The following is a 20,439-nucleotide window of genomic DNA, read 5'->3' on the forward strand; positions in this document are numbered from 1 at the left end:
TTTTCAGAAGCTCATGGCATGATGAGAGTGGGGGAGATATTTTTTTATACATAATTGCACATAAACACAATTCGTTCAACTATAAATACATACAAATAAGAGCTGTGAGAGGCCAGTAAGTTGAATAACAATTTCTAGAGAGACTCTAGGAAGATTTTATTGAGGATGTGATTGCTAAGTGGCTCTTGGTTGAGAAATTTGGAATGTCAGGTTAATCTGGTTTAGAGATGAAGTTGAAAATGTAGACAGAGGCCAGACTGTGAAGAATCTTTAGATCGGGTTAAAGGTTAAAAGTACTTGATTTTTATCACTCTTCTACTCCCTTGCTTTTGCCACACCTATTGCCTCCCAAGTACTATCCAAAATATTAAACAACTTAACAAATTATATAAAATATATAACACTTCTAAGTCAGAAAATCAGGAAAGTGTTGTTGTAGAAACTAATCAAAGAGAGTTTTAAGAAAGAGTTTCTGAAGCTAAAAGTATTAAGAATAAGTAGAACCACAAAAATTTGATTGAAGACGTACAATATAAAAAGGAGTAAATTCTGACATCAATAACAAAGTGTGAAAGGATAAAACTGTAAAGCTTTTGTATATGATTGAAGTTAGGTTGTTATCAGTTTGTAGCATACTGTTATAATTATAAGAAGTTTTGTGCAAGCCTCTTGGCAACCATGAAGAAAAAACCTACAGTAGATTAAAAAAGATTAAGAGAAAAGAATCAAGTATATTACTACCAAAAAACTCCATCAAATCACAAAGGAAGACAGCAAGAGAGGAAAATAAAAGAATTAGAAAACAGACAGAAAACAACACAATGGCAATGGTAAGTCCTTTTCTATCAATAAATTACTTCAAATCAATCAAATTACTCACCAATCAAAAGATGTAAAGTGGCTGAATGGATGAAAAAAATTTCCAAATGAATGCTGTCCATAAGAGACTCAGTTTAGATGTAAAGATACACATGGAGTAAAGTGAAAGGATGGACAAATATAATCCATTCAAATGGTAACCAAAGGAAAGCAGCTGGCTATACTTAAGCCACACAAAACAGATTTTAGTCAAAAATTGTCTTGAAAGACAAAATGTTTAGCAATATTATCAAAAAGAGTCAATTTCACCAAAAAAATATAACGCTTATAAATATACATGCACTCAACACTGGGAGCACCTAGTACATGAAGCAAATGCTGACTGATTAAAAGAGAAATAGACAACAATACAATAGTAATAGACTATTACTCCACCATCAATAATGGAGAAAATCAATAAGGCAAAAGTTCATTTGAACAACACTAGAATAAGTGGAATGGACAGACACATACAGAATGTTTCCCTCAACAGCAGAATACACATTCTTCTCGAGTGCATGTAGAACATTCTCCAAGACAGATTTTATCCCAAGTCACAAAATGAATCTCAACAAATTTAAGGAGACTAAAATCATTCCAAGTATCTTTTCCAATCACAATGAAATAAAACTACAATAACAAAAGGAAAATGAGAAAATTCACAAATGCATGGAAATTAAACAATGTACTCTTGAACAACCATTGGATCAAAAAATAAATCAAAAGGGAAGTTAGAAACTATCTTAAGACACATGAAAATAAAAACAAAACATACAAAAATTTACAGAATATAGCAAAGCAGTATAAAGAGGGAATTTTATGTCAGGAAATGTCTATATTAAAAAATAAGAAAGTTCTTAAATAATTTAACTTTGCTCCTCAAGGAATTAAAGGGGAAGAACAAACTAAGCTCAAAGTTAGTAGAAAGAAATAATAAAAAACGATAAACCAACAAGTTGGGTTTTTTTGAAAAGATCAACAAAGTCTTTAGTTAGACTAATCAAGAAAAAAAGATGCCACAGAAATGAACAGGATCATAAGAGATTATTATGAATAATTATATACCAATAAATTGGAAATGTAAAATAAATGGATAAATTCCTAGAAACACACAATACAATAAGACTGAATCAAGAAAAAAATAGCATGAATCAATGAATAACAAATAAATTGAATCTGAAATAAAAAATATTCTATCAAAGAAAAAGTCCAGGACCAAATGACTTCACAAGTTAATTCCACCAAACATTAAAAAAAATAATACTGATCCTTCTTAAGCTCATCCAAAAATAGAAGAAGAAAGAAACACTTCCAAACTCATTTTATGAGGCCAGCATCACCCTGATATCAAAGCCAATAAAGATACCATAAGAAAAGAAAACTACAGGCCAATTTCTCTGATAAATATGGATGCAAAATTCTTCAACAAATTCTTAGCCTACCAAATCAATAGTATATTACAAGGATGATACAGATGGACCAAGTGGGGTTAATCCCTGGTATGCAAGGATGGTTCAACATATGTCAATGAATCAATGTGATATACTGTATTAGAAGAATGAGGGATAAAAATTCCATAATAATCTCAACAAATGCAGAAAAAGAATTTCACAAATTCAACACACTTTCATGATAAAAACCCTCAACAAAATAGGTATAGAAGGAACTTACCTCAACACAATAAAGACCACATACAGAAAGCCCACAGCTAGTATCTTACTCAATGATGAAAAATTGAAGGCTTTTCCTTCAAGATCTGGAACAAGGCAAGGATGCCTGCTCTCATCATTTTTATTCAACATAGTACTAGAAGTCCTAGCCAGGACAATCAGGCAAGACAAAGAAATGCAAGGAATCCAAATGAGAGAGGAAGAAGTAAAATTATTTCTGTTTGCAGATAACATGATCTTATATGTAGAAAATCCTAAAGATTACACACACACACACACACACACACACACACACACACCCTCATTAGAACTAAAAAGTGAATTCAGCAAAGTTGCAGTATACAAAATCAGCATATAAAAATTACATTTTTATATGTACCAACAACGTGTTATCTGAAAAGAAAATTCTAACAACAATCCCATTGACAATAGGATAAAAAAACTCAAAATATTTAGAAATAAATTTAACCAAGAAGGTCGAGGACATGTGCACTGAAAACCATAAAATACTGATTACAGAAAAAACAGACACAAATAACTACAAAGACATTTTGTGTTATGGATTAAAAGAGTTAATATCATTAAAATGTCCATACTACCCAAAACAATCTGCAGATTTCAGTGCAATTCCTATCAAAATCCCAAAGTCATTTTTCACAGAAATAGAAAAACAATCCTAAAATTTATATGGCACAACAAAAGGTCCTATAGAGCCAAAGCAATTCTGTCCAAGAAGAACAAGGATGGAGGTATCATGCTTCTTAATTTTGAAATATATTACAAAGGTACAATAATCAAAATAGTATGGTACTGGCATAAAAACAGACATATAGACCAATGGAACAGAATAGAGAGCCCCAAAATAAAATCCACATATAAGTGTCACTTGATCTTTGAGAAAGGTGCCAAGAATACACAACAGGGAAAATACAGTCTCTTCTATAAATGGTGTTGGGAAAACTGAACATACACATGTAAAAGAATGAAATTGAACCTTTATCTTATACCATACACAAAAATTTGCTAAAACTGGATTAAGACCTAAGCATAAGACCTGAAACACTAAAACTTCTAGAGGGAAACATAAGGAAAAATCTTTTTGACATTGATTTTAGCAGTAATTCTTGGATAAGACATCAAAAGTGCAGGCAGCAAAAGCAAAAATAGGCAAGTGGGACTATATCAAACTAAAAATCTTTCATAGCAAGAAAACAATAAAGAGAATGAAAAGGCAACCGATGGAATGGGAGAAAATATTTGCAAGTCATATATCTGATAAAGGTTTAATATCCAAAATATATAAGAGCAAAAGCAAAACAAACAAACAAACAAACAAACAAACAACAACAACAAAAAAACCCCTGGGCATCTGAATAGATGCTCCTCCAAATAAGGCATACAAAGAGTCTACAGGTATATTAAAAAGTACTCAACATTATGAATCATCAGGAAAATGCAAACTAAAACCAGAATAATACCATTTCACATCTGTTAGAATGGCTATTATCAATAAGACAACAGATAACAAATTTGTCAAGGATGTGGAGAAAAGGGAACCCTAGTGCACTGCAGTGGGAAAATAAACTGTTGTAGCCACTATGGAAACTGCATGAAGAGTACCTAAAAAATTAAAAACAGAACTACCATATAGTTCATCAATCTCATTTCTGGGTACCTATCCAAAGGAATTAAAATTATAATCTTGAAAATATAACTGCATGCCTATGTTCACTGCAGCACTATGCACAAAACCAAGATCAAAAACCACCCAAATGGATAAAGAATATATATATATATACATACATACATACATATGTGTGTGTGTGTGTGTGTATATATGTGTGTATATATGTATATGTGTATATATATATATATATATATATATATATTTACACACATACACACACACACACACACACACACACACACACACACAGTGGAATACTATTTATTCAGCCTTAAAAAGAAGGAAATTCTGCCATTCACAACAACATGAATAGACCTGTAGGATATTACCTTAATGGAAAAAGCCAGTCACAAAAGGATAACTACTACATGATCCTTTTTATATGAAGAATCTAAGATAGTCAAACTCTTATAAACAGAGAGTAGAATGGTGATTGCCAGGGCCTAGGGGGAGGGGAAAACAGAGAGGTATCAGTCAAAGGGTACAAAGTTTCAGTTATGGGAGATGAATGCATCCTAAAGACATATTGAACAGCATAACACCTATTTATTTTTTTAATTTTTTTATGTTTATTTATTTTTGAGAGAGACAGACAGACAGAACATTAGTGGGGGAGGGGCTGAGGCAGAGGGAGACACAGAATCCGAAGCAGGCTCTAGGCTCCGAGCTGTCAGCACAGAGCCTGATGTGGGGCTTGAATTCACAAACCATGAGATCCTGACCCGAGCTGAAGTCAGATGCTTAACCGACTGAGCCACCCAGGAGCCCAACACCTATATTAATAACACAGTACTGTATATTTTAAAATTTGCTACGACGGTAGATCTTATGTTAAGTGTTCTTATTAACAAGAAATAATGAAGAGGGCAAGATAAAACTTTTGAAAGTGACAGATATGTTTATGGCATGGATTTTGGTGACAGTTTCACAGATGTATACTTATGTCCAAAGATACCAAGTTGTATACATACTTTAAATATTTATAGCTTTTTACATGTGAATTTTATCTCAATAAAGTGGTTGTAAAAAAAAAGAAGTAACTTCTATAAATTATAGCAGATACTGCCAAGTGATAAGATGGGATGGAAGTTGAAGGTTGTTTTTGAATTTACCCATTTGGAGATCACTGGTGATTTCAGTAAGAACAACCACAGAGAATGATATCTCCCTAGCCACTCAACTAAGTCCTTCTTCTCCACTAGAACCATATATTTGCATATGTTGTCGTTTGCTTAACCACATGCTTTTGTCATGTTTCAAATTTCCTCAAGGCTTGGCTGTCCTCAAATGACATTGAAAAATTAATCCAAACTAAGTCATTGAGGGAGAGTAGATGGATTAATATATTCCTCAAAGAAAACTTAGATAAAAATCCTGAAATAATTGCCTAGCTAACTTGTTTAATATACCAGAAAGGACAAAAACACCTTCAATGATATGCTGTAAAGAGGGAGGAAGTGAAATGCTAGGTTGGTCACTTTTGCTTCCATAAGGAAAGCTACTAAAACATTATCATCTGCTACTGAAGAATGATGCTTCTGTGTCTGCAGTAATCAATAGCTTCTAATTTTACATTTGGTGTAAAATTCAGTTAAGAATTTTAATTAGCCAATATCAAATAACTATAGGAATTTGTACTCCCCATCATGTAACCTCCCTGGTCAAAACTTTTCAATGTCTCTCTGCTGATAAGTTGTATAACCTTAAGTCATCCAAGTTCAATTTGGCAGTAGTTTCCTTTTCCATAAAATGAGATGATGCTTTCTTTTTAGTATTGATTTGGGAATTAAACAGAAACATATGTAAAGCAGCTAATATAGTGCATGCATCTTCAAATATGTTAACTTCATAGGAAATGGAAAACCTCACATAGGCTCATTTGTTAATTAGGTACCAAGATACCTTTGTAGTGTATCTTCTGATCCTACCCTGGGTCTAGTTTGCAACTGAAATACAGTAGGTTACTCACTTTTCTGTTAAAAAAAATCTTTCAGGGGCACCTGGGTGGTTCCGTTGGTTAAGCATCTGACTTCAGCTCAGGTTATAATCTCACAGTTCATGGGTTCAAGCCCCACATCGGGCTCTGTACTGACAGTTCAAAGCCTGGAGCCTACTTCAGATTCTGTGTCTCCCTCTCTCTCTATCCCTCCCCCCTCCACTCTCTCTCTCTTTCAAAAATAAATAAAACATTTAAAAAATTTAAAAAAGGGGCAGAAGTTTTTATTTAAAAAATCTCTCATACTTGTGTGTCAATTCATATTTTTTTGTTTGATTCACTGAAAATACTCCAAATCTGACAATTTCTACTCATCAAAATCCTGCAACTATCATTTCAAATGATATGAGGTTAAGTCTCTCCTGTTTATGATAGCCAAAAGTTATTTTCTTCCATGAATTCCCATGACATATTATTCCTACCTTTTGCAGACTTGTATTTTTGTGGCAAATACCACAGGTTGATCCACTCAATACCCTTTCTACATTTTTTGTCTTCTATTTCTTTCACCAGAGAGGCTCCAAAATGATAAGCAACAGCATCAAGTTGTAAAGATTATCCATGTGCCATGTGTCCCCTCAATTCCTCGAAGTTTTGTGTTTATTTTATTTTGACACTTCAGAAATGGAAAGGAAAACATGTAAGTAATTCTTTTGCAGTGGTGTCTACATTTCTCAAGAATTTTCCCTCCTAGGGGCATCTGGATGGCTCAGTCGGTTGAGCACCTGACTTCGCTCAGGTCATGATCTCACAGTTCATACTGATCTCACAGGGCACTGACAGCTCAGAGCCTGGAGCCTGCTTCGGATTCTGTGTCTCCCTCTCTCTCTGCCCTCACCTGCTCATGCTCTTTCTCTCAAAAATAAACAAACATTAAAAAGAAAAGAATTTTCCCTCCTATATAAAAACAATTTTTCAGGTTGCTACATAGGTGTGCCAACACTGGAGACATGACCATTTCCTTACTAATCATATTACATCAATTCTGACCTCATTTTACTACTTTCTAATGAGTTAGGACAGGAAATGAGTAGTACAGAAGATGGAGAAAAAAGTATTTAATATCTACTTATATATGAGCTACATTCTTACATATTATATCTTTTGGTCATCACAAGATGCTAGTGAAATAGGTTTTGTTATTCAGAAATTTACAGATGAATATATTAAGGCTTAGATAAATTAGGTAATTTTGCTAAAATCACACACTAAGTGATGGTGCTGGGATTCAAACCCATCAGTTTCTGGTCCTAATGGTCTTGATCACTTTGAATTGCATCACACTGCCTTGTTCCTTACTTTAAATATGAAAGTACCAGGTATAAAATATCCTTTGTTTTTACCAGTTAGATCTTACATAGCCTGGTAATCATTTTTTAAAATGTTATTAAGATTATACTAGTCTCCACACCCGAAAAACAAATAACCCAGTGAAGAAATGGGCAGAAAACATGAATAGATACTTCTCTAGAGAAGACATCAGGATGGCCAGCAGGCACATGAAAAGATGCTCAACGTCGCTCATGAGGGAAATACAAATCAAAACCACACTCAGATATCACCTCATGCCAGTCAGAGTGGCCAAAATGAAGAAATCAGGAGACTATAGATGCTGGAGAGGATGTGGAGAAACGGGAACCCTCTTGCACTGTTGGTGGAAATGCAAATTGGTGCAGCCACTCTGGAAAACAGCGTGGAGGTTCCTCAAAAAATTAAAAATAGATCTACCCTACGACCCAGCAATAGCACTGCTAGGAATTTACCAAAGGGATACAGGAGTACTGATGCATAGGGGCACTTGTACCCCAATGTTTATAGCAGCACTCTCAACAATAGCCAAATTATGGAAAGAGCCAAAATGTCCATCAACTGATGAATGGATAAAGAAATTGTGGTTTATATACACAATGGAGTACTATGTGGCAATGAGAAAGAATGAAATATGGCCCTTTGTAGCAACATGGATAGAATTGGAGAGTGTTATGCTAAGTGAAATAAGCCATACAGAGAAAGACAGATACCGTATGGTTTCACTCTTATGTGGATCCTGAGAAACTTAACAGAAACACATGGGGGAGGGGAAGGAAAAAAAAAAAAAAGAGGTTAGAGTGGAAGAGAGCCAAAGCATAAGAGACTCTTAAAAACTGAGAAGAAACTGAGGGTTGATGGGGGGTGGGAGGGAGGGGAAGGTGGGTGATGGGTATTGAGGAGGGCACCTTTTGGGATGAGCACTGGGTGTTGTATGGAAACCAATTTGACAAGAAACTTCCTATATTGAAAAAAAAAAAAAGATTATACTAGAGGTATGCTGGACTTAGCTCCCACTGGTCAAAAACCATTGGGAACATTTCTTCCCAAATGTGTTCAGTGACTTCATTTTGTTAGTTTGAAATTGATCATGATACGGGGTGCCTGGTTAGCTCAGTTGGTTAAGCGTCCAACTTCAGCTCAGGTCATGATCTCGCGGTTCGTGAGTTCAAGCCTCGCGTCAGGCTCTGTGCTGACCACTCAGAGCCTGGAGCCTGCTTCTGATTCTGTGTCTCCCTCTCTCTTTCTGCCCCTCCCCTGTTCATGCTCTGTCTCTCTCTGTCTCAAAAATAAATAAACGTTAAAGAAATTGATCATGATACACTGTTTGCAATAGGAAAATCAGCAAACTTTACAAATCTGGGCTCTTGCTCTCCCTCCCAACGTTGGTTGATAAACATTTACTGGAACACCACTAGTCAAACATTTTCATCCAGAATGTTTAAAAGCATTTTTAAAAATAATTTTAATATTAATCTCTTTCCTTTGTTATTACATATCTTTCAGAGCTGAGTTTTCATCAGTTGACATTTGAAATATTATTGTCATATCCTTCATGCTGCAAGGACTTCCCACTATTACAAAACAAAATCCATCAATTTCCTTTATTCCCCTTATTTACTCATAACCCTACCTTGCTCCTTTTTCAAATTGCAATTTAAATGTGTCATTGTGCCAAGAACTATTGAATTCAAGTAGTTTCCGAACTTGTCTGTAGGAATGCTTTTTTCACAACAGAACTCTATTGAATATCCAAAAATAACTGAACTGCAAGGGAAGATTTAAAAATAATCATTTAAAGAAGCAGTGAGCCAGAGTGTTGGATAAGTCCTAATTTTATGACCCCTGTTCACATATAACTGAAAATATCTTAACTGAGAATTTAAGGAGTATGAAGTAAGTAGCCGTTTTGAACTATGAGAAGAGAGAAGTTAATGAAGTATCTGAAATCAGGATTATATATGAGTACCTAGTCTATGATAAATTGGTACATTAAAAAAGAGTTAGATCATTTGGGGGAACATAAGAAAGTTTTAGTATTCTAAGCTTATAAGAGCCGACAGAAGCTCTATCTCAGCTAGATAAAGAATTCAATGTATACACATCTGGCCAAATGCTTCTTAAAATTAATAACACCTGTGCAAAGTTACAATTTATCCTTCTTCACATGATGTATAAACCGGGTCAAAGCCACAACTTGAGGAATTTCTTTACAAGATTGCATATAGTTCTTTGCCCACTTGAGTTCATATTAAAATAACTTATAAACCAGTAAAGAAGAAAATGATTGAGCTACTGTTAAAAACTAGTAATACCTGACATCTTCCTGGCACAAATTTCAGGAATTTCTGCTTGAAATAGTGTGAATCAATCTGATGGAAGGCATAGTGAAAAGTAATTAAAATTTTACCTCCTTCAGAAAAGCTGTGTATCTGGGATGAATGAAGCAAAGAGAGTGCTAGCAGGCTCTATCTGACATACCATACATGTGGGTAAAGTAATGGCAGCAAAAGAAAGTTTGGGTAGGAAGGGAAGGTATTATTCCCATACCTGCTGTTTCCTTGGAGCCTTGAGAGGCATGCTAATCCAGAAATGTGTCATTTGGCCAAGCAAGGAATTGGACACTACTGAAGTTTATTGTGGCAAGGGCAGTAACATCAAATGGAATAGATGATGACATTTTGATGAAAGAAGTTTCTTTTGAAACCATTTGTTCCCTTCACTTTCTATCAGGCCACACAATCTTAGAAATGATAAGAAATTTAAGCAATGATCTATATCAATTTCTAATAGAATACACATCAACTCTACTTGGCTATAATATCAAAAAATAAACAAATCAAGAAATTATCCATCAGTGTCAAAAAATAGTGACAAAAGAAGAAATAAGAAAACACGGAAAAATTTTTGGTCCAGGTATAATGGAATCTGATATTTAAAGAAGCTAGTTAAAATTGTAAGGTAAGCTCACCTATTAAAAAGGAAAGATACCCAGATCAACTATCCAGATTAGGTAAAGATGAAAGCTAATAATATTTTGTTTGTAAGAAAAATTCAACTATAAAATGATTCAGGCCAACAAATTTGAGGCAGACCTATAAAAAAGAAGGATAATATCAGATAAGATGAATTCAATGAAAATAAAAGATGAAATAAATTTCATATAGGAAAACTAGACAATCATATATCTTTAAGTGCCCAATAATCAAGCACCACAATATACAAAAGACCCATAAGCTGGATATCCAGTGGGAAATAGACAAATAATGACTGTAGAGGGAGACTTTAATGGATCTCTATAAATAAGTAACAGTTAATCATATAAAATAACAAGAATATAGGAATGCAAGCTGGTGCAGCCACTCTGGAAAACGGTATGGATTTTCCTCAAAAAACTAAAAATAGAACTACCCTAGACCCAGCAATTGCACTACTAGGCATTTTTCCACGGGATACAGGTGTGCTGTTTCAAAGGGACACTTGCATTCCCATGTTTATAGCAGCACTCTCAACAATAGCCAATATATGGAAAGAGCCCAAATGTCCATCGATGGATGAATGGATAAAGAATATGTGGTATATATATATATATATATATATATATATATATATATATATATACTGTGTATATATACATATACATATATATGTATATGGGGTATACATATATATATACATATATATGTATATGTATATATATGTATATGTATATACACACAGTATACATATGTATGTATATATATATACAATGGAGTATTACATGGCAATCAAAAAGAATGAAATCTTGCCATTTGCAACCACGTGGATGGAACTGGAGGGTATTATGCTAAGTGAAATTAGTCAGTCAGGGAAAGACAAAAATCCTATGACTTCACTCATATGAGGACTTTAAGATACAAAACAGATGAACATAAGGGAAGAGAAACAAAAATAATATAAAAACTGGGAGAGGGACAAAACAGAAGAGACTTATAAATGTGGAGAACATACTGAGGGTTGCTGGAGGGGTTGTGGGAGGGGGGATGGGCTAAATGGGTAACGGGCACTAGGGAATCTACTCCTGAAATCATTGTTGCACTATATGCTAACTAATTTGAATGTAAATTTTAAAAAATAAAAAATAAAGTTAAAAAAATAAAATACATGCATAAAATAACAAGAATATAAAAGTGATGAATACACTGCTTTTTAGTGTCATACACAGCACATAATTCACTGTCTTTCAAGTGTGCAGTGATATTTCACACAATTCAACACATATAAAACAAAAAGAAAACCTTCTAAAAGCAGCTCAAATAGTAATCATGCTGTCCACATTTTCTGGTCACAATATAATAATAAAAATAAGCATCACTGAAAATATTTAAATACAAAAACTTAAAACTTTGTCACTTTCTTCAAAATAACTTCTAAATTAAAGAATAACATTAGACTTCAATGGTACACTATTTGGTTTATTCTTTTGAGAATAATATACAGTAATTCTAGTAGAACAGCTCTATAAACATAATTATATATTGTTTTTGCTTAAAAAATAAGCAGACAGAATTTTTGGATTCAGAATATATTATTGTCTATTTTAAATAGTTAGAATAAAAATTCACTTATATTAACAAGAATTTGTCACATTAAATAGAATAAGGATAAATGAATAAAAATAAGTGACTTTTCTGTGAACTAGCCATAAGCACAAGAAGATGTAATAAGAAATACTTATAAGTCATATTAATATTCCATAACATAAAATACCTAGGAAAAACCCAAAAAAGAAATGTGTAGAACCCATAAAAAGTCAATTATAAAACTTAATTCACAATATGAAAGAAGTCCTAAATAAGTTGAGAGATATCATATTCCTACAAGGGAAATTCAGTTAGTCCTTTCACATTACATGTACTCAAAATGCTTATTCCAGGGGCGCCTGGGTGGCTCAGTCGGTTAAGCGTCTGACTCTTGACTTCGGTTCGGGTTATGATCTCACGGTTTCTGAAATCAAGCTCTGCATTGGGCTCTGTGCTGACAGTGCAGAGCTTGCCTGGGATTTTCTCTTTCCCTCTCTCTCGGCCCCTCTCCAGCTTGCATGCATGCACTGACTCTCTCTCTCAAAATAAATAAATAAACTTAAAAAGAATGCTTATTGAAGGTGCACCTGGGTGGCTCAATTGGTTGAGTGACTTCTGTTCAGGTCATGATCTCACAGTTCATGGGTTTGAGCCCCATGTTGAACTTTGTGCTGACAGCACAGAACCTGCTTTGGATTCTCTGTCTCCCTCTCTGCCCCTCCCCTGCTCACGCTTTCTCTCTCTCAATAATAAATAAACATTTTAAAAAAATAAAAAATAAATAAAAAAATGCTTATTCCAATAAGAAACTCAAATTTTTGATATTTCAGAAAATTACCCGTGCTCACTAAGGGGTAACACACAGGAAAGAATACACAACATTTTGGAGAATGATAGAAAACCCTTGCATACAGTTGCTAAAATAATGCCCAATTCACAATATCTAAAGGTAGTGCCAGTGTTGCAACAACTGAGAGAGAGAAACTAAACAGAACTTATCACTGCAAACAGGAGTACCTAGTAGACAATAAATTTAGTATTTCTTACAAGTGAAGATAGAATGACCTTTCAAAACATGGTATTAAGACAATAGGGTAAATATTTAGGGATAAAAGGTCATAAATGATATATAAAAATGAATTAGAGCTTGATCAAAGGGCTAAATAGAAAATAACATCATAACTATTGGAAAATATGAACAAATATCCAACTGATCTTCAGATGGAAAGTTGTAAACTTACTTTTGGTTTCATGAAACTAAAACCAAACCAAAGTAAAAACCTGAAATGTTAAACCACATAAACTTTAAACTTAAGTGCCACCAATCATGGAACAAGTTCAAAGGTGTCAACAAAGGGGGAAATTTACAGCATATGACAGAGCTTTGAAAAAACATAAACATGTCCATAGTTACAGCAAAAAAAGCATTGATAATTCAAAAAGGAGAAACTCAAAAGACCATAAAAATAAAAGGAATTATATTCAACCTTATAAGTAATCAAAGGAAAAATACACCAATATCAACAAGAGTTGAGATGTATAATTTTGGCTATCAATTCAGCAAAAGTTTGTTAAAAACTAAGATATGATACTCAATTCTTGTGACAAGGTTGTGATAGAATTGTGGAGACTTTTATTATTTTCTTTAAGTGATTTTATATATTCATGTTTTCAATAATGAGGAAAATGTTATTAGAATAAAATCACATTTTATATATTGAAAGCATCTGTAAAGTAAGTAATAGAAAAAATACTTTTCAGTTTTAAGTGTAACTTTTGCAATTCATTTTTTATTTAAACCTAACAATGAAAATGATTAAAAAAAAAAATCTACCTTAAAAAGGAATCCAGAGAAGAAGCAGTTTTTTTCTCAGATACTTTAGGGTCAAAGGACAACATATTCTATAGTTGGAAGATGATTGGACCAAGTTGAAATGTGGATTTGTGCCCCCGCCCCTCACCATTTAAGACAAACAATTTAAATCTCTGGGTATCATTTCCCTCTTCCGTAAAATGGGGATAATCATTTCTGTCTGGATGTGAAGATAAAATGTAATGATACGTTGGAAAGCAACTATAAAAATTATCAGTTAATTCTCAAGCCATTCTGTTTGTATTCATGGAAGTATGTGTAGTTCTAATTTTGTCAATTTTTCTTCTACTCAATGAATTTGTGTCCAGGGCAGGAACACTCCTTCTACCTCTTATTTACATTTTGTGAGGTTCAATACCACTTTTGTATGCTATAGACAATCATACATTTATTCATTCAGAAAACACTTCCCTACTGTTTCACTATGAATTCTACATATTTGTATCTGACATTAAATTAGATGTTCTTCCAAAAAATCTAATGTTCCAATGTGTGATACTGGTTTTACGGTAAACTTTTTTGGCCAGTGCAGAACTATTGTCTGTCTATAACTTTACAATGGTGTGAAACACTTATATACTTTTTAAAAAGTGCAACAATCTTGACAGATTTTCTCCACTTAGGTCCTGAGGTAGCAAGGATATTTAATGAAAGGTTGCAAGTACTTTTAGTGACAGAGTATACTGAAAGGAAAAGCATAGAAAGGAAACTTGCATAGATTTTAGCTAAATCTTGCTAACCTTCTTTAGGACAAAAATGAAGTCTGTCAGAAGTTAAACCCTTTCATCTGAAAGCCCCTTCCAGGATTATGCTTTATGAAGGGAAGAATATGAGCTTCTCTCTTCTGTGTTTTTGGACTAATGGTGGCTGATTGAGTTTAATAAGGAAAGGGGGAAAGGGAGATCCACAGATGAATTTGAGAGAAAATGGTTCTTGGAGCATTTGAAATTCAAGCTATTTTTCTCAAAATAGAAAGGGTGAAAATTACACAGTCTAGACTTTAGTTATGCAAGGTAAGAGTAAAGAGATCCATTGCTTTTATTTCAACTAGAATGATAAAGATTGACGGGTCCTTGCCTTGTCAAGCATAGCTGCCCAGAAGCCAAAGAACAGCTAAAAGATACCTTGAATTATTCGTGTTGTGTTGCAGTGGCTACACTGGCTAACTCGCAGAGAGAATGCTGAAATGACCACTTTCCAAATCTGGAACTCATTATTTCACACATTAAGAAGTTATGAAAATATGCAACCCACCTATTCATTATTACTTGTACCACATAACTAAACCATCCTCGCCTGTAAGCATGAGCCAAATCAGTGTTTTCCTGCAACTATCTTAGCTATCAAGGCAGTAATCAGGAATTTTGCTTGCTACGGCATTCAGAAAACAAAATCATACTTTATAAACTTTTTAAAATATGACAGATGCCTCAAAAAGTGAAGTATTGTAAGATTAAAAAAAATAATTATAAAATTAGGGCTTTTGATAGCTAGGTATTTGCACATAACCTTGACTGTCTTAGTGTATTCACAGGTTTCTACTTATGTAAAACCTCTATCTCAGAGATTTTATTCCATTAGTTTTCACCATGAGTGTGTGAATACATTGATATATATTAATTACAAGACTGGGTAATAATGCAAAAAGAGAGGAAAGATTCAGGTTGAACTGGAGCCAAAGATCTCTACATCTTGAATAGCTGACAGGCAGACATTTGCAAAACATTAGTGAGTATCAATAAATCTTGATTTAATTGAGATAGTTTTCTTCAATATTAGTTGACATTGTTTTGAAATAGATGAAAAATTGATATAAGGAAAATGTAACCATGTATTGTCCACTTCACAAACAAATAAAACAACCACGGCAATGTCCATTTACATTGTATAAAAAAGTAAAGGTAGTTGAACACTAAAGTGGGTTATTGAGTGAAGTTATATAATATTCTTCCCTTGAGGTTTTATTATATAAGAAAAACAGCCATCTGGCTCAGATATGGTGGATACAGCAGATTATGTCAGGAAGCTTCTCTGAGTTTCTTGGTCTTTTAATTTTGTGAAATAGTTTGAAACAGTGAAATGCCATGGACAGAGGCACCACTGAATAGAGAAAGAGACATTTTTGCAATGATTTTTAGAAAATCACTCTCCCACCTAAGGGTTTTTGTGAAGTGTTCAGGGTTGTGGCTGGTTTACAGGCATTTTCATTGCAGGCAACAGGAGAGTCAGAGAAGTTTGTCTTTGATGCCCTTCGTGCCAAATACTATGGTTCACTCAGTCAGGGGAAATAGAGATGAATAGGACTCAATTGTGGCATCCAAGGACACCCTGGTGTAACTGGAGAGAAGACATCAGTAAATAAATAAAAAATACATATAGCCAGTGAGTATAGCATGGAAGCTAGCAGAAGGGAGTTGTTTTCTAGTTATAGGAAGGGTCTAGAAAGGAAAACAAATATCTGAATTTTGGCAAATGACTAAGAATTTCCCAGGTAGAAGGAAGGATAGTCAGACCTAAGTGAAGAACAGAGAGGAAAACCTCACGCGTCAGTGAGGAGTTCCCTATTGCTGAAGCATAGCTGGCAGACGGGCAAGATGGGGTGATAGGAAGGAAGCTGGAGCAGAAATCCAGAGAAAGGAGGGCCACAAGAGTAAGCTAAATAGTTTGGTTTGTTCCCAGAAGGAAATGGGAAGCCACCAAAGGATTTTAAGCATGGGACAGAACTAATCTCTAAAATTAATTTGGTAGCAGCATGGGGCAAATGACTCATGGGGGCAAGGCTTGGTCCAGGGAGATGAAGTTAAAGATACTTAAAAGGGTTCAGGCCAGGCATATTGAGTTGAAGGTAATAGATGATCAGGAAAGTAGATTCAAAAGACCCATCAGACTGACTGGATTTGGCTGGGTATGGAGAAAATTTTTAAAAAAGGAATTGGGAGTTTCTCTGATGGGATATGGAATATAAGAAACTTATACATTTAGGGGAGAAAGAAGATGAGTTTAACTGTGAGCCTGTTGACTGCGCCTAGAGGTCATTATCTGTCCATCTGGTGATCTCTAGGGTCTGTAGCTTAATGAGGAGTTTTGAGCTGGATATGCAGCAGACAGGGAAATTTTCCCAAGTCCAAGTTCCATTGGTGCTACATGACATGACTTGACTTGTACTACGTCATGGCATTAAATAAAACTGAATAATAAAGTGAGGAATTTATTCCCTTTTCAATTTTCTTTCCCTTTGAGAGTGTTACAGTTTGTTGAAGATCTGTTTTTAACTTTTGTTATCTCCCTTTTAATAAGCCGAGAGCAAGTTGGCCTCAGGCTCAAGACTTTTAGTTGGCAATAATTTTACCTGATTAAAATTTAATAAGCTCACTATTTTAGTTGTTGTTGTATTACTTTTTTTATTATTGCCTACTCTTTGTGGCAGTAATATTTATTTTTTCACTAACAGTGATAAGAAAGTTATTTTTATTTATTTATATTTTATGGACAAACTCATGAAGGTAGTATGTGTTAGACCTGGGTACAGACGCAGAGAACTATTAATGGGCAATGTTAGAATTGAGACTTGTCACATTTGAAATAAGTAGGACCCATTTGGAGGTAACTGAAACCACAGTAGCTAATGATATTATTTTATAAGGTGTAGCAAGGATTCCTAATTCCCATACATGAACTTTGGTGAGTCTGTCAATTGACAAAAAATGATCTGCAATTATTTGTACTTACGTGCATTATTTTCTTAGGGAGGAAATACCATTGTTGTTTGTTTCTTTGTGTTTCTAGTTTCTTAAAGGGATCTTTCACCAAAGAAGAATTAGAAAAATGGCAGTGAATGGAGAAGAAAGCTAAGGATAGATAGTGGAAGAGGATCACCAAATGAATGGAGAAGTAAAATTCAAAGACAAAGAAACTGGACCAAGAAAGTGCTGCCACTAACTTTGTTTAAGAGCAAGAAAGTTATCTTTGAGTCTAATGGAAGTAAAGCTATCAATGGTTAATGGTTAACTTTGCCAAATGTTCCTACACAGTTTAGCAAGCTAAGGTTTCAGTGATTCGTAGCTTCTGGTTTAAAAATATGATGACATGGGACGCCTGGATGGCTCAGTCAGTTGAGTGTCCAACTTTGTCTTGGGTCATGATCTTTTGGTTCATGGAGCCGCCGCAGTGGGCTCCACGCTGGTGGGTGTGGAGCCTGCTTGGGATTCTCGCTCTCTCCTCTCTCTCTCTCTCTGTCCCTCATCCGATCATGCTTTCTCCCTCTCTCTCTCAAAATGAGTGAATAAACATAAAAACAATTTTTTTAAAATAAATAAAAATAAAAAAATATGATGACAGTTGCCACAGGAGTTTCATGGCATGGTAGGGGTGGAAGCCAGGCTATGGTGGGAAAGGAGTTAATGGGAGGGGAAGAGATGGTGGCAAGAAATAAAAATTAGTTTTTTAAGAAGCTGATTGAGGAAAGGAGTGAACAGGACTAGATACAGGGATTGTTCAGGATCATGACAGGCTTTTCTGTTTGCTTGTTTTAAGGATGAGAGTGATATAATCTTAATCAACTTAAACAATGGAGTCATTAAATTAAGAAGAAGTTAATGTTGCAGGTGATAAAAAGAATGGCTTATGAAGCAAGGTGCAGATTGGAATGGGGCAGTGGTAGGATCCAGAGCAGAGAGGAAGTCAGCTTGACTATAGGATAGGAGGGAAGGAGAGTAGCTGAACAACTAAACACATAGGAGTCAGAAAAGTGGAGAGAGCTTCATTCCTGGGAGTGTCTGAGTTCCCATTAAAGAGGAATCATCCTGAGAGCAAAGCACAGGACAGGGACAGAGACAGGATTAGTTTTGAGAAGGGTGGCAAGCTGTGCTCAGGCTGCTTTGGAGAACTGCAGAGAATGCCAAACGATGGTAAGAAAAGATTTGATGAGAGGCTAAGTGAACAAATGACATAAGAACTAACTTTACAGTGGCATCAATTAGAAGAGTTTCTACAAATGTCCCAGGCAGCACTTTGCTTTAGGAATATAGGAGGCTGACCAAAGGACTCATACAAGTCTGGGGCTTTGTGGGAAAATGCACTGTCCCTATTCCTAGTGTTGCTAGTTCTCTCACTCATTCAGTTCTGGAATTCTATCCCCTACCAATTATTAAATGACTTTGCTCCCACAGTTCTTCTCACTCCCTCTCTATTTTTTAAATCAACTCTTGCTTCTGCCTGGTTCATTCCCATTGGCGTAATTCCAACATTACAGCTCCCATTTTAAAAACAAATCCCCATGGCCTGCTCTAGCCACTTTTCATCTTTTTCCTGAAAAAGCTATTTTATACAGAGTTTTTGCTTCCTCATCTTCCATTCTTTTTTCCTCATTATTATTTTAAACTACAATTTTTTTGTGATTTGCATATAAACTTTTATTTAGTATTTTCAATAACTATAACTCAGAGATATTAATGTATATACGAGACTAAGCAAGTATATACAGGACTTTATCCTCCTCCCATTATTGAACCCCAACACCCAGTTTTCCTCCCTGTAGGCAACCACTATTATCCAGTTTTTAAATATATACTTTCATACATAGGTTCATTCTCCTTTGTTCTATAAATGATAACATACCGTGCATACTGAATTGCAACTTTTTCTCTTTAATATACTTTGAAAATCTTTTCATCTTAGTACATAGAAAGGTGCCTTAATAATTTTAACAACTGGATAGTATTCCATTGAATGGATGTACATAGTTAATTTTGTTTGTTATTTATAAGTATTTATTGCTTTCAATTGTTTATCCATATAAAAAGTTGCAGGGAGTAACTTGGAACATATATTATTTTTCCTAAGTGCCAATATATCTGTAAGATAAATTCCCAGGACTGAAATCACAAGGTCACTAGTCTTTGTTCAATCCATATCGGTCAATCTTTTATCACCACTGTTTCAACTGAAATAGCTCTTTTCAAGGCCAAATAAAATTTCAAGGTAATTCTTTGTCTTCATACAATTTAACTCTTCTGCAGCATTGGAGACAGCTGATCCTCACTTCTTCCTTCTTAAAATACTTTTCTTCTTCTGGCTTCCATGATATTACACCCTTCTGGATTTCCCCGTTTCACTTACCGCTCCTTCTCAGTTTCCTTTTCTGGTTCTTACTCTTTTCAGTGTCCATATTTTGGGATGTTTTAGAGCTCTTTTCTCAGTCTGATGCTTTAAATACATTCTCCCCTTAAATCATTTCATAAAGTCCCATTGTTCTAAATATCATTTATATAGTAGTGACTTACACATTTTTATCTCCAACTCTGACTTTTTCCCTGAGCTTTCTCCCATCTGAAGATCGAATAGGCTGCTCAAAGGTTAACTGCTTCTCCTGACTCCTCTCATATCAGTGGGTGACAACTGCACTCTTTCAGCTGCTCTGATCATGTATCTAGGCGTGAACCTTGATTCCTTTCCTCTGTCAGTAACCATGTCTAATACATCATGGA

At 34.7% G+C, this 20,439-nt stretch overlaps 1 long non-coding RNA gene across 4 annotated transcripts in view; it reads right to left on the bottom strand.

Annotated features, from left to right (window-relative positions):
• Positions 1-20,439, bottom strand: part of LOC131512680 (uncharacterized) — a 93,346-nt gene that overhangs the window by 69,519 nt on the left and 3,388 nt on the right. Inside the window, exon 1 of one of the 4 annotated variants that reach the window (XR_009262244.1) lies at positions 6,634-7,033. The exons of the other annotated variants lie outside the window; for them this stretch is intronic. This is a non-coding gene — a long non-coding RNA (uncharacterized LOC131512680). Of the gene's footprint in view, positions 1-6,633; positions 7,034-20,439 lie in introns of those variants that run through there. 4 annotated transcript variants of the gene reach the window in all.

The sequence above is a fragment of the Neofelis nebulosa genome, chromosome 5 (assembly GCF_028018385.1).
Source record: "Neofelis nebulosa isolate mNeoNeb1 chromosome 5, mNeoNeb1.pri, whole genome shotgun sequence".
Taxonomy (NCBI): domain Eukaryota; kingdom Metazoa; phylum Chordata; class Mammalia; order Carnivora; family Felidae; genus Neofelis; species Neofelis nebulosa.